The 12,596-nt window shown below is 39.4% G+C and overlaps 2 long non-coding RNA genes across 2 annotated transcripts; both read right to left on the bottom strand.

The window, feature by feature from the left end:
- Positions 1 to 9,572: 9,572 nt before the first annotated feature.
- Positions 9,573 to 10,484, bottom strand: LOC138707323 (uncharacterized). The gene is made up of 2 exons (XR_011334172.1): positions 10,422 to 10,484; positions 9,573 to 10,080 (listed from the first exon to the last, which is right to left on the bottom strand). It is a non-coding gene; the product is annotated as an uncharacterized lncRNA (long non-coding RNA).
- Positions 10,485 to 10,489: 5 nt separating this feature from the next.
- LOC138707322 (uncharacterized) lies at positions 10,490 to 12,328 on the bottom strand. The gene is made up of 3 exons (XR_011334171.1): positions 11,907 to 12,328; positions 11,429 to 11,498; positions 10,490 to 10,686 (listed from the first exon to the last, which is right to left on the bottom strand). It is a non-coding gene; the product is annotated as an uncharacterized lncRNA (long non-coding RNA).
- Positions 12,329 to 12,596: the final 268 nt, after the last annotated feature.

The following is a 12,596-nucleotide window of genomic DNA, read 5'->3' on the forward strand; positions in this document are numbered from 1 at the left end:
CGCAGTCTCGCCCGTTCTCGTACTACGTGATGACGTCACGTGGGAAGCACTGCGAACTCTCTCGCAGCTTGCTAGCTAGCTCAGATCAACTCAGTAAGGTTTTGGAAGTGCAGTAGGTTAATTGATTATGAATACCAAGAAATCAGAATCAAATATGGCATTTTGTATTACTTGTCAGTAATTAAATACACTAACTTTTATTCATTCTGTATGTTTAAAACATGAAACAATTTTAAGCACAAGAGATGGATACAGTCACTCCATTCGGAATTTAAAATAACAAAACGCGTCGAAAAAAATCTGACTCTAAATTTAAAAAATAATAAACAAGTTCACCAAAATTCAGATGTAACAATTCTTCAGTTCGTCTACAATAGACCTACACATTATATTTAACAGTAAATAATTGAATTATTGAAACAGCAATATAATTTGTGAGATAAAAATAACTATAAAGCTACCTACTAAAATTAATTTTACATTACACATTCCGTTTATGACAAGTAGGGCCGATTTCACCAACCTTCACTAAGGTTTTAATGATTCATTAATTTATTTACTGGTTCATTAAATCATGTTTATATATCACCAACCATCTTTAGCCTAACGGACCAGTAAAACTATCATTAAATTTAGTGATAGAAATTTCCGTCTTTAAATTTTTAATGGTTCATTAGTTGCAATATAAAATGGCGGAACGTTTCGACGCAGAATTATTATATCTGCAACTGCTCGAAAATTAAGAGTCAGATGGAGATAATTCTAACCGTTTAAGAAACGATAATTTTGAAACTTTGAATGACACAAAAATTCACGAAAGATACTGCGTCACGAAGATCTTGGTACTCAAAATTTTAGAAGAAATTGATCATAGGTTAGAATATCATAAAAACAGCTGAGACAAAGCTGAAAACTAGTCAACTAGGTAACATACAATTGAGTATTTATTTTAACACGTGAAAGTGGTTATTATAACTACATACCTAAGAAATATTAGTAAATTAATACACAATGTGCATTCAAACATAACAAAGCTCAATCGGTATATTAACTTTCGTTATATTATAGCTAGCGATAAGATATGTTTGCAGTCAGTGGCTTTAAAATAGAAGCGAAAGACCTAGTAGTAGTAGGGTTTAAGAAGGGCGCGTCAGCTACTATGGCTATTTGCGCCCTTATCTAAAATTCTTAATATAACAAAGACATAAATAATATAACAATCAGAGTGCTAAAAGAACTAAAAAGCGTTGTCACGATAAAACGAGGCACACAAATGCAGTATACATAAGGTGATTTCTACAGAATCATAAAAGTGAGCAATTCTACCACACTAGGTGGTATTCAAGACGAACAAATAAAACAAAACTAAGGCCACCAGAGATAAATTGTGAATTATATTTTAAAACCATACAATTTTATAAAATATTCGGATGTATAAAGTCTGAAATGTCAACAATGTAAAATCAAATATAAAATAACAGATGTAACCTCCGGATGTAAAGGGTCTGGAGGATAAGCAAAACGGATCAATAAAAAAACTAAATCACCTTATCCAAACCTGTATTTGGTAAAAAATCTCAGAACTGCATTTGTACAATTAAAATCATTTCCAAGAGCGTCACGTAATGTCGGCCGAATTCCATATTGCCTCCGTGCATGGTCATATTTCCTGCAACGCAATAAAAAGTGTTCCACCGTAAGTGGAACATGGCACATATCGCACTCCGGCTGAGGTTCGCCACGTAGGAGATGGCCGTGTGTCAGATGACAATGGCCAATCCTCAACCGGGTGAGTAAAACCTCCTCGTGTCGCGACGCTCTTGTAGACGAATCCCAAACTCGAACAGTATTCTTTATATTTCGTAATTTGTTTCCCTCTTGTGCAGACCATTCTCCTTCCAATTGCCACCATATTTTACATTTCAAGTAGTTTCGAATGTCCTGCCACCTCTCGCGCCAATATACCAGAGAGCCATTCAGTGCGCCAGCCCTGGCTGCACCATCCGCGGCCTCATTTCCTGGAATCCCTACATGACCAGGAATCCACACTACTCCAATCTCATAATCAGAGCAAAGGAGAGTATGGAACAGCTGCTGAGTTCTTAAGACAAGCGGATCATCACAATTAAAAGACTGCAAGGACTGGATGGCACTTAAAGAGTCGGAACAGATAAGGAATCTGCATCAAGGTTGCCTAATAAAAAAACAATAAAGCTCTGTAAAAAGCATAGAGTTCAGCAGTAAAAACACTAGTATATTGGCTTAGTCTGTATTTAAATATCTCTCCATTTGTCACGAAGGAACAACCAACACAATCATTTATCCGGGATCCGTCAGTAAAAACTAATGAATAATTTGGGTATCGGGATAAAAGTTCACTAAAACGGAGTCTATAAACAAAATCTGGTATAAAATTCTTAAAACAGCGGCTCAGACTTACATCAAACATGGGACGTCGCATAATCCACGGTGGAGTGGTGGTATACTCCACTGTGCGAACTGATGGTAGATGTATATCCAGCTCAGAGAGCAGTTCACAAAATCGCACACCTGCTGGACGAAGTCTCCGTGGATTTTCACTGTATAGGCCGTAAAGAGACGAATGATGGAAAGAGTCGTAAGAATTGTGCTCAAGTTGCGAGCGGAGCTTAACAGCATATGAGCACAACAACACATTACGTCGCCGATACAGTGATGGTTCTCCTGCTTCACAATAAAGACTCGCTATCCGACTAGTTCGGAAGGCCCCCTGTAGCGAGTCGTATCCCATGGTGATGGATAGTATCTAAAAGGCGTAATTTTGATTTATTTGCTGAGCCATAAATAAAACAGCCATAATCCAGCTTTGCTCGTATAAGAGATCGGTAAAGACGTAAAAGCACTGTACGGTCTGCAACCCGGCGAACCCCTGACAAAAGGCGTAAAATGTTTAAGGATTTCTCGCAACGCCTTCTCAAATCACGTATATGCGCCTCCCACGTTAATTTATAATCAAAGATAAGGCCCAAAAATTTCGCACTGTCTGTATATTGCAACTCCACTCCATTAAGACGCAGTTCAGGATGTAGATGTAGTCCACGTTGGTTGTAAAAGTGGACACACTGCGTCTTCTGAGTGGAGAATTTAAAGCCATTGCGAACAGCCCACTCTGATAGTACGTTGATGACCAGTTGCAACTGTCGACCGATGGATGGAAGATATCGGGAGCTGTAAAATAGACTGAAGTCATCAACGTACAAGAGAGAAGATACTCGGCCACCCACACAGTGGGCAATTCCATTGATCGCAATGCAGAAAAGAAGAACACTTAATACACACCCCTGCGGAACGCCATTTTCTTGGAGATGTTCGTTAGAAAGTGTGGTGCCTAATCGAACTCGGAAATACCGCTCTGCCATGAACTTTGCAATAAATGCTGGTAGACTGCCACGAAGTCCCCAATCATGCAGAGTTTGTAGAATGCCATACCGCCATGTGGTATCGTAAGCCTTTTCTAGATCAAAGAAGACCGCCACAAGATATTCCTTCTTGAGGAAAGCATCTCTAATGGCGGTCTCCAGCCGAACAAGATGATCTGCGGCTGATCTGTGCTTACGAAAACCACACTGGATATTAGATAATCGGTTTTCCGATTCGAGTACCCACATCAGGCGTTTGCTTATCATCTTTTCCATAACCTTGCATACGCAGCTGGTAAGACAAAATGGCCTATAACTGCCAGGTAAAGAAGGATCCTTTCCTGGTTTCTGGACTGGGATTACAATGGCGGAACGCCAAGCAGATGGAAATACACCCTCAGTCCAGATCTTGTTGTACATTGCCAGAAGAAAGGATTTTCCAGCTGGCGGAAGATGGCGAAGCATACGGTTATGGATGTTATCAGGGCCAGGGGAGGTGTCAGCGGATGCGTCCAGTGCCGCCTCCAGCTCCTCGGATGTGAACGGTGCATTGTATTGTTCAGTGTTATTAGATGTAAAGTTCAGAGTTAGTTTCTCCGCAGTATCCTTAATTTTTAAAAATTCCGGGTCATAATTCTTTGAGCTGCTTATCTGTGCAAATGAGTGAGCGAATATCTCTACAATATCTATGTGACTGGTGGTCGCTACGCCGTTGTTCAGAAGACCCGGAATTGCAGAACTACGTTTCCCCATTATCCGACGGACTTTGTCCCACACGATGTTAGCTGGGACGTTCTTTTTCAATGAATTGACGTAATTTGCCCAGGACGTCTTCTTAGCATCGCACACAGTGCGACGAGCCTTGGCTCGAAGACGTTTAAACTGGACAAAGTTTTCTAGGGTCGGGTGGCGCTCAAATTGGCGTAAAGCACGTTTGCGGTCTCGGATTGCATCTCTACAGGCGTCCGTCCACCAAGGGACAGGGAAGCGTTTTGGTCTGCAGGACGACCGGGGGAGAGATAATTCCGCAGACTTAATAACCACATGTGAAAAGTGCTCTACGACGTAGTCCACACTTTCATATCCAATATCATAGAATGATATGGACTCCGAAAATCCGACCCAGTCCGCCTTTTTAATAACTCAGTTTGAAGAGCGAGTTTCCGCAGGGCGTAAAGCGGACATACGCATTCGAATGGGGTAGTGGTCACTACCATGAAGGTCATGAATAACTGACCATTCGAAATGCGTGGACAAAACTGGGCTACAAATGGAGATGTCTATCATGGAGAAAGTACCGTAAGCCGAGGATAGATGTGTTGCTTCCCCGGAATTTGGGGTAATCAGATTAAAACGGGTACATACCTCTGCTATTTTATTTCCTCTGTCATCATCAGAATTAGAGCCCCAAGAGTGGTGAGATGCATTAAAATCTCCGACTAACAAATATGTAGCAGGTACCTGCGATGGAATGTGTTCCACGTCATTAACTGTGTAAGGTAAATGAGGGGGCATATAGACACGAACTATAGAGAACTGGACGCTAGATAAAGATATTCTAGCTGCTATACATTGATGAAGAGTGTTAATATTGATGATGGAGGAAAAGATACTTTGACGGAGTAGGATGGCACAACCTCCATTGGCCCGAATTCCGGCAAGATGATCGTACCGGTAAATATTGTATCCTGAAATATTCAGGGAATGTTCGGGTCGGAGGTGTGTCTCCTGAAGGCATAAAATAGCAGGGTTCTCATGATAGATCAATTGTTGTAGTTCTGTATATCTGCTGCGTACACCGTTCACATTGCACTGTACAATATCTGTCATCGCGAGGAGCTAAATCATGATGGTGGCTTCACAGGCGATCTTCTCTTTTTTTCTTTTCTATGGGTTGATGCCTTTGTCTGCGACTGCTTAATCTTGAACTGTGGCGACTCACTTGCAGATCGTCGCACTACTGATCGTGATCTTGATCGAGGACGTGATCGAGAGCGTGAACTCGATCCGCCACCCGAACTAGGAGCGCGACGTTCCGGTGTTCTACCAGGCCTAGAATCTTTCTCTGCTCCCACGACAGCGATCTTCCTAGGTACGTAAGGCCTGATATCCAGCCCACACGAGTCGTCTGACTCAGCAGTCTGTGTCGCAGAGTCAACGTATGTCTGGGTCGCGGTCTCAATTCGCTTCCCAGGCATACTTGCGAGAGGTGGCGTCTGCGTGGATGCATCAATTCTCTCTGTTGCCTTCTGCAATAGTGAGGAATAAGATTTTTCTGTCGCCTTTTTTTGTTGGTCTAGAATACGCTTACGTAATATTTTCTCGGATTCGGAGCTCTTGGATATTCTTCTCTACCAAATACTTCGGGCAATTTTTGGAATTAGAAGCGTGGTCCCCAGAACAATTCACACAGTGCTCGGCGCCGGCACATGGGGATTCCCCATGGTCAGCACCGCCGCACTTTACACATATGATGTTGTTTTTGCAACGTTTTTGCGTATGTCCGAACCGTTGGCACCTAAAGCACCGCATTGGATTCGGCACATACGCACGCACAGGGACACGTTCGTGCCCAACAAAGATATATTCTTGCAAGAGAGACGTTTCAAAGGTCAGAAAGACTGTGCTCAGGGGTTCAGTCCGTCCGTCCCGCTTACGCAGTAAACGGTAAGCTTTAGACACGGACTGTTCCGCCAGCTCTAAGTGGATCTCTTCATCGGACATACCATCTAGAGAATCCGTATGCACAACTCCTCGCGTGGTGTTCAGCGAGGAGTGTCGCTCAACTCTGATTGGGTATGATCCCAGCAACTTCGCTCTCAACAGTGTTTCACTCTGTTTTGCAGATGCAGTCTCAACAAGGAGAGTGCCATTCCGGAGTCGAGTTGCATTTCTGACCTTGCCTAAGAGTCCGTCGAGCGCGCGTCTCACGTAAAATGGACTAATGTTTTTCATTGTTTTTTCTGTCCCACCCAACGCGATACTAATAAACTTTGGAGGCGGCACTTTAATTATTACCTTCTCAGGGTCCAATTCCATTGCAGTGTTCGTCTTATTAACTTCAGTTGTACTGTCTTTTACTATTTTCATTTTCTTTTGTTGCTGTTTTTCTGGAAGGGAAGAGGAGCGCGAAGAGGCCATTTTGAACTGGCCACCCTACGGAACCGTCGGCGTCAGCCTGCCACCAGGGGGGGGGGGGTTAGCGGAAGAAAAAGATACCTAAGAATTCTTCGCGGTCTGTGCCGGCCGTGGGGACCTCCCCACAGCCCGATCCCAAGCAACCCACTTCACGCAAGTTACCCTTCAAACTGGTCATTACATACCTAATGGCAAATCTTACACCAGAGGCGTGTCGCAGTTTTATGCCCCTACCACGGGAATAACCGCCCGTGGCTCCCCACTCTACACTGAACACAACCGCCAGACTACTTCGGCTAACTCCGATCTACCCTCCCAAAGCCGGAGCAATCCGAGACCGCACGCAGCTTCAGGGGACTTGTGGTTGATTATGCTGTGACACTCATACTTCAGCGGTAACACGTCGGAGCGACATATCCGCCCCGGCAAGCAGAGTCGGTCACCGGGACGTTTAAGTCGCTCCGGGCCCCCATTGGGGCTCTACGTGAGTGTACATGACTACTGGTCCGGGCTCCGCACCTAGACTTGCATATAGGGGCAGTATGAAGGGTCCACTATTGCTTCGTTGCTGGGCGCCCTGTCGGGCCACACAAGTCGTAAGTCGCGCTCGAAACCGTAGGACAGGACCACGGAGATAGGAAAGATCTCCGCTGGTGAGACGGGAGTTATAAACCTAAGGGCCTGTACTACGACTCTCAGATAAAGTTCTAGTTTAAACTTATCCGGCAGATGGCATATTTATCCGGAAGTTGGGTTGTAATTGCGTACTACGACTTTTGGTTATGTGCAATCTGGAGGCTAAACTTCCAGATTAGCAATCCGGAAGGCAGAGTGGCAGATAGGCGTTATCCGGAGGTTGGAACTCGGTGTTGAAATCCAGATGGCTGCACGTCGTACAGCTGGTGATTTGAAGGATCAATTTAATTTTGATACTGATTCTGATGATAAGTTCTGGAGCAGATGCTTCTTTATATCAGAACAGCAAAACGAATTAGGCTGCGTCCAAATAATTTTGAAGAATGGGATGACGAGAAATTTTTGAGACAGTGTCGAATAATGAAACCTACTACATGAAATCAATGATCAACTGAAACAAGACCCAGATCGTAAATACACAGTTAATAATAAGATACACTATTTCGGTAGGTATTACATTAATATTATGTATATAATAGCACTATAATAATTATTTTGAAATACAGTAACCTGTAACAGGCGTACAGTAGAAGTGACGTTAGAATGTTGCTTCATGCAGGTGTTCTGTTGCCCTTACAAGGTATTAAGGTGATTGATATAATAATATAGGGCAACCTACAATAAGTTTCAAAATACTTTTACATAAAAAATAATAATAACCGTATATAATATATCAACATCCTTTATATGGTAAACTATCATTTCTTCACAATTGCGTTACCACTTTAAGATAAAAATGTATTCACATATTTGGCTTCCAATCAAGTCATATGTACCGTAAACGAAAGAAAAATTGAGTGCCGACACAAATTTCCCAAATAAAGGTGGAAAGTTGCTGTGAAAGTAGAGTCCGGTGGAGAGGTATGGGTAGGCGGGATCGCTGTATCGAGATAGAAGGGGTAGGCGGCAGGAAAGGGCAGCACATTCATTTCATTACTGTGTTTCCTTACTAATTAAAAGGAAAAGACAAGTTTTCGTAAGATCGAGTTAGTGACAGGTTAGGTTAGTATGATTTGCATATATTTACAATTGTCTAAAAAAAAAAAAAAAGTCAAAACTACATCCAAACCTCTCTCTTCCAGGCTATCCTGTAGGCAGTCCTTGCCTTCTTTTGGTAATGCTATTGTAAAGATTTACCTGTAAAGGTGTAACCAAATCTCATTGTTTGTTCATTTTTCCAGAAATGATGCCTTACCTCCAATGGACCAATTACTACTGGTATTGAGATTCTATGCCACTGGGAGAACATTGACAACAGTAGGAGATTTTTGTGGGGTCCACGAAGTTACAGCAGGAACTGTTGTCATTCGAGCTAGTGCTGCACTTGCTGCTTGGTTTAATTGAAGTGATGACTTTTAATGCTTCATTGGGAGTAGTTTTATTTGCTCCAGTAATTAAGTGCAAGGCTTGTTTTTTTTTTTTTTTTTTTTTCCAAGGGATTCTGTCTCTCTTTTTGATGCTGTTACGAATACTTCTGAATATTATTTTATTACAGGTTTTATGTACATATTATAGGTCTTGATTAAAGTTTTCCTAGAACTGTTTCATTTTGTGTCTGCTAGTTGTTTAGTCAACTCTCCGAAGATAGATTGGAATACCAATAAGGCATCACTAATGAGACAACTATCAGGAGATAATGTGGTAGGGTGGCAAGTTCCCTTCTCCTTCCTTGCATATATTGCTCACCAGTAGGAGTAGGCCTAACATATTTCACTAATCAGACTTAAGATATGCTTGCTATATATTATTATTTAACAAACTGTAACAGTTTATTGAATTTTAGACGTGACAGTTTTTCTTCATTTCCTGAAAGTTTTGGAATTGGCATTTATGTTTTGCAAGGGAACTGTTTCATTCACGCTAGGCCTAGTGATTCATGTATGCAAACATATTCAGATCGTTACTTTTTAAATATATTTTATTGCTTGGATGCATCACAGTGATCTCTTAACAGGCTAATGCACTGGATCTGCAATTCAAATTTATTTTACATAAGCAAAATATGGTAAAACAACATTTTTCAAGAGGCACATTAATTGAAGCGTCAGCTGGAACAACGTTATAAGTTACATTTGGTAAAATTTACAGGAGCTGCAAAAATGTGTATGCGTACAACTTTGTTCTTATGAGGGTAGGAAACTTTTGAGTGGACAAATTCACGTACTGCATTGATGGACATTTGCAAGCCAAGGAGTATAGCAAGGTAACATGACATACAACATTATTACACGGAAACACACCAAATGAAAATTTTGTAACTTACGTTGTTCCAGCTGACACTTCAATTGTATTCAGGTACTCTGTGAATGTGTACTTAAAACAAGAGAGATGGACTATAGCTGCAATTAAATTTAAAATTTATTTATTTATTTTGTGTAAACAAAACACGACATTTTTCAGGAGACACAATAAGCATAATCATTTATTACATCCACTGTCTCATTATATATGCTATGGTACATGTCATATTTACAAATTAATAATATGCAGGCTAATACATAAGAGTACATAGTAACTGTAATTAAACACAACACAAATACATATGCAAATACATAAAACTTGGAAAACTGTGGCAGAGCCAACTTCAGCTATAAGCCCCATTTGTTAGAGATCTGCACGGGCCATAATTCTTAGGCCCGGCTCACCTCGGCATGATCTGAACCAGACCCGAACCCAACCAGAAACCTTAGATTAGCTTATAATTATCACCTGACTCGAACCTAATCCTGAAGACTAGCAGATAAAGCAGAGGCCAGAGACCACAGGGATCAAGAACAGCTGCAAGAGATTATCACTCCATTAGAAGGATGAGAAGAAGTAATCTCCCAGTCATCCAGGTCAAACAAATCTGGTCAACAAAATTAAATATATTTTTTGTTAAAACATAAAGAATGGGTGATTATTGTAGCATCTACTTTCTGCCACTAATTGAAGATGTCCTTGTAGATGGACCACCCATTAAAGAGGAGGAAAAAGTAATGTAAAAACTCCAAATGTTACTTTTGATATTCCAAACCCCATCTCTTTCCAAACATGAGGACATGACTTACTTTTATTTCAACTCATTCTTTGTTATAATGTTAGCATCCAACTTTCAACTAATGTATTTTTTAAAGAAATCACTGTAATAGTATTGAAGTTCATGCATTTCTAACATCTCAAGTATAATTAAGTCAACATTAAACTTACAGTTCACAGATGGAGAAAGATTTTTCAATGTGGCTAATGCATTCCTCAGAGGCTTACTTTTTCTTTGGGTGTAACTCGATCAGCTATTATCCCATTATCAGCTGAAATATTTAAGAGAGGGATATATGCTTATATTCAGACCTTTCTGGGTTTAGCCTACACTACCTACACTGAATAAACCAGTAATTTCACTTAAAACTTACTTTCATTACACTGTGTAGACACCCGTACAGTGGAAGACCTTCATCTGCTGCACCAGCTGACTCTGTAATATTTTAAGAGTGGAATTAATTCTTAAGATATTTAATTCTGGAGAAAGATGATGTTTTATCATAAATGTGTGAACACTTCAAAGTCAGCAGCTGTGACAGTATTGTATTTTCTAATGTGCTATTAATCCAAACCCATTTTTAACAATAAGAAAGTAAAGCTGCAATAAAAAAGAGAGAGAAAAAACCAAGCAAATAGTTCTATTGTAAATAGAGTGTAGTCAGTTTCTGTTTTATCTTATGAAAAGATATTTTTCAGTTTTTCTGTACACAAGAAATCATTCACAAGTTTCAAAGTGAGAATCCTCACTGTAAAATTGAAATACAACTTGACATAATGTGGCCTAATCTGATTACAAACTCATTACAGAGAAATCTCAAAATAAATTCTTCAGTTTAGTGTACTTTCTATTTTTAGGCCTACATTTATAAATTTCAAATTCCCACTCAAATCCCACATAATATTATAATACAATGATGTTTACTTTTTATGACATCTATTTCTTGTGACCATTTCATCATTATGTACAATTTATATTTTAACATTTTTTTTTTTAACTTTTGTATCTAATTTATCTACTGCTTGCTGCAGATTTCATATAGTATGTGTGTTAGTTTTATTTTCAACATTTTGGCTGAAAATGTGTTTACATGTTACAGCTATTTCAGATTGGAAAAGTAAGCATCATATGTAGAATGTGAAAGAACGTTTTGTAGTATAGGCCTAAATCAAATTACCTGGAGATATTGTTGGGATGTCCAGTTTCGCTTCAAAAACTAAAGAATTGCACTGTGAACCTGAATGGTACTGTAAATAAAAAAGAAATAATAGTATTATAATGTAATACCGACATTAAATTAAATTTGTATAACAATTTTCAAGAATCTAATATTTTTTTTTTATCTCTAAAGCTCATCATCTCTTCTTCTGACTCTTAATTCCTTACACACTAACCTCATTCGTGTTATTAGCTGCACTGTATCAGTGGAACTTGGTTTAGTTACTACTTCGGCTGTAACAAAAGTAAGTAAATAAATAAATGAGTGAATGAATAAATAAATAAATAAATAAAAAGAATTCAAACTTGTGTTATACAATTTCCCCTGCTTATTATTTAATAATTGTATAACTTAACATATAAGTGAACTTATGCATTGAATATGAATCAAAATCACTGAGAAATCACTCAGTTGATAGGAGAATTAAATCACTTACCTTGGCTAAGTTTGGATTTGGTTTTGCTTCAGTTGGAGGGGCTCCAATTGTTTGTAGCCTGCATTGTCTCTCTGCAGCAGCAATTTTATTTGTGTTCTTTTCCAAGAATTCAAATTTGCTTCTCAGCTATTTTCAGGTCCTTGTATTTGTGCTGATGTTACTATATTCTTCCCATGCTTCATTCTATATTACTAAAAAGGAAGTAAAACTAGGTTAATTCCATATGCAACCTACAACATTAGAAAATATACTGTATTTCTCTTTTTCCCTTATCTAAGTTGCTATACCTAAATAAGCAAAAGCTTTTAATGGACGATTGTCAGTACAATATCAAACATATGACTATACTGTACATAGAAACTTTGGAAAAAACTTAATATCTGCTGTTTCTGTGTTATTTTACGAGGTGTTGAATGTGCATTACAAACAGATAGGCCTATTGCAATTTAGTGGAAACGTCTCTCCACCTCATGCTGTTCTTTTAAAAAATAATGTTAGGCCCTATCTGTGATCGAATGGTATTATGGACCTAATACAAAATATCCGCCCATTTATTAACAGTAAAATACATAGGCCTAACATACTGAAATATTGGTAATTGGTAATTTCATAGAAGACGGGCACTTGGTTGAATATAGTAAGTATTAACAACTTCTTTATTTCAGAGTTAAATGTTAGTGATATTTTAGT

This window comes from Periplaneta americana, chromosome 10 (assembly GCF_040183065.1).
Source record: "Periplaneta americana isolate PAMFEO1 chromosome 10, P.americana_PAMFEO1_priV1, whole genome shotgun sequence".
NCBI classification, from domain to species: Eukaryota; Metazoa; Arthropoda; class Insecta; order Blattodea; family Blattidae; genus Periplaneta; species Periplaneta americana.